The sequence below is a fragment of the Coregonus clupeaformis genome, unplaced genomic scaffold, assembly GCF_020615455.1.
Source record: "Coregonus clupeaformis isolate EN_2021a unplaced genomic scaffold, ASM2061545v1 scaf0549, whole genome shotgun sequence".
NCBI classification, from domain to species: Eukaryota; Metazoa; Chordata; class Actinopteri; order Salmoniformes; family Salmonidae; genus Coregonus; species Coregonus clupeaformis.
The window spans coordinates 141706-145081 of record NW_025534004.1 but is presented as its reverse complement, the minus strand read 5'-3'; positions in this window follow the sequence as shown (position 1 = coordinate 145081).

Below are 3376 nucleotides of genomic sequence, written 5' to 3'. Positions count from 1 at the left end.
ATTTTGTCTTCCAAGTCCACTCCATGAGTGACCAGAAAAACCTTGCCCAATTTGTCCGCTCCTGTGACAGCTTTTGCAGCTTCATCAGCAGCTTTGTTCCCTTGTGTGACTTTTGACACATCTGTTTTATGAGCTGCACACTTAGCTATCGCTATCTCTTTAGGCTTCATCATAGCATGCAACAATTTCATTATTATCCGTTTTCTTAAACCCTCAACCTTTCCACACTGCTCCAAACAAATGACATACACTATGTGCATACGCAGAATCAGTATATATCGTCACTCGCTTTCCTTCTGCTAACAAACACACTTCTGTTAGCCCCACAAGTTCAGCAAGTTGTGCGGACGCAGGCTGTGGTATTACTTCAGCCTTTTCAACAACAAATCCAGTTCCTTGGGCTTTAACTACTGCATAGCCAGCACACAATTTATCTCCCACACGATAACAACACCCATCAGTCCAATACTCCAGGTCTGCCTCACATAATGGAAGGGCTTGCAAATCTGATCTAAGCCTCGAGTATTTCTCTGCTTCTTGAACACAATCATGTGGCTCACCATCCTCTGAAGTTGGCAAATTCTCAGCTGGATTCACCTTATCACACCTCACTAGGGTGACATCTTCCTGCTCTAAGAGCCTATGATAGTCTCTGAGCCTAGGCATAGTCAATGTATATTTTCCATAGTTCAGAAGATTTCTGAGACTATGATGGGTAAGGATTGTTACTGGGTATCCCATCGTAACAGATGATGCTTTGTCATACATTAAATATACTCCCACCATTGCTCTGTAGCACAGTGGTAGCCCTAGTTCTACTTCTGAATAGGCAGTAGAGTAGTAGGAAATAGGTTGAGGATTCGTCCCTGTACCTGTTGGCTGACAAAGAACTGCACAAGCATATTTACCTCCAGTAGAAGTAGACACATATAGCAAGAAATTCTTAGAGTAGTCTGGTAGTGTTAGTGTTGGTGCCTCTTGTAACCTCTGTTTGATTGTTTCAAATGCTACAAGGCCTTCCTGTGTCCATGAAAGATTACTATGGAGTTGACCATTCCCAGTATCTTTAACCATAGCTCTCAAAGGTAACCGTTTCTTTTGGCACTTCTACCAGACTGCCGTCTGGCGTACATTTTATTGTACAATTCAATCTACACAATGCATCTCTTCCCAACAATGCAATAGGTGTATGTTCCTATACCAGTATGGGTATTGTAGTTTTCAGATTTTTATAGCAGAGCTCAATTGGTTCCGTAAGAGGAATCAGCTGTTTCACTCCCTCAAATCCAATTGTCCAAATCAGTTGATTGGACATAGGAAGATGTGTAGCATCTTCAGGCCGAACACAGTTGAAAGCAGCTCCGCTATCCGCCATCATTCACCTCAATTGTTGGATCTTTTTCCGGTCCTGATGCTACCAGCTGACACCCCCATTTCGGATCTTCTGGGCACCTCTAGAATCCTGGCTCCTGGCCACTATAAGGGTTCACCGGTCCTCCAAATGATCTTGACTGGCCCCTGTATCTTCCTCTGAAATTTCCTCTGGTGTTTCCTCCTGGCCCATTACACTCACGGGCAAAGTAACCAACCTGTCCACAATTATAACACACTTCTGAAGATTGCTGGAAGTATGGATTAAATCTTCCTCCTCTTCCTCTTCCTAAGCCTTCTCGTCCTCTTCCTCTCCAATTCTGTGTCTGTCCGGAAGCTGGCTGTGGATATGAAACAACTGGTCCCACTAGTAGTGGCTAGGACAATTGCAGTTGGAACTGGTTCGGTTGAAGCTGTAGCAGTGATTGTTGATTTGATGAACACTGATTCTGCATAACCAAAGCCTGTTTCTTCTCCTTCTTCTTATTCTCCACCAGTTGTATTTGATTGAGTTTTCTGAGAGTTTTTTGGTCCTGTTCTTTCTGGTTGTGTTCCTTTTTCGTGTATAGATCCACTTGATGGGCTATATGATCTATATAGACACCTTTTGCCATGCTTCCAAGTCCAACCACCTCTGCCAGTTTGCTCCTTACTGGTGAGGGCAGCCCCATCTGCAGTTTAGCTCGCAAAATTGACTGCACTATTTGACTCACATCTGGATCATTTCCAGTAATATTTCTCCACACTTGATGAGCTCTTGACACATAGGCTCTCGGAATTTCTTGTTGTCCTAGTGGGTCAATCAGAATGTTGTCAGGATGCACATTTGTTGGAAACATATATTTCAGTGCTCTCCACAGCCTATTTCTACTTGCAGCTAACAACTCAGGATCATTCACCGCAGTCCCCATACAGTGGGGAAAAAAGTATTTAGTCAGCCACCAATTGTGCAAGTTCTCCCACTTAAAAAGATGAGAGAGGCCTGTAGTTTTCATCATAGGTACACATTTTACATTTTAGTCATTTAGCAGACGCTCTTATCCAGAGCGACTTACAGTTAGCAAATACATATATATTTTTTTTATACTGTCCCCCCGTGGGAATCGAACCCACAACCCTGGCGTTGCAAACACCATGCTCTATCAACTGAGCTACATCCCTGCCGGCCATTCCCTCCCCTACCCTGGACGACGCTGGGCCAATTGTGCGCCGCCCATGAGTCTCCCGGTCACGGCCGGCTGCGACAGAGCCTGGATTCGAACCAGGATCTAGTGGCACAGTTAGCACTGCGATGCAGTGCCTTAGACCACTGCGCCACTCAGGAGACACGTCAACTATGACAGACAAATTGAGGAAAAAAAATCCAGAAAATCACATTGTAGGATTTTTATGAATTTATTTGCAAATTATGGTGGAAAATAAGTATTTGGTCACCTACAAACAAGCAAGATTTCTGGCTCTCACAGACCTGTAACTTCTTCTTTAAGAGGCTCCTATGTCCTCCACTCGTTACCTGTATTAATGGCACCTGTTTGAACTTGTTATCAGTATAAAAGACACCTGTCCACAACCTCAAACAGTCACACTCCAAACGCCACTATGGCCAAGACCAAAGAGCTGTCAAAGGACACCAGAAACTAAATTGTAGACCTGCACCAGGCTGGGAAGACTGAATCTGCAGTAGGTAAGCAGCTTGGTTTGAAGAAATCAACTGTGGGAGCAATTATTAGGAAATGGAAGACATACAAGACCACTGATAATCTCCCTCGATCTGGGGCTCCACGCAAGATCTCACCCCGTGGGGTCAAAATGATCACAAGAACGGTGAGCAAAAATCCCAGAACCACACGGGGGGACCTAGTGAATGACCTGCAGAGAGCTGGGACCAAAGTAACAAAGCCTACCATCAGTAACACACTACGCCGCTAGGGACTCAAATCCTGCAGTGCCAGACGTGTCCCCCTGCTTAAGCCAGTACATGTCCAGGCCCGTCTGAAGTTTGCTA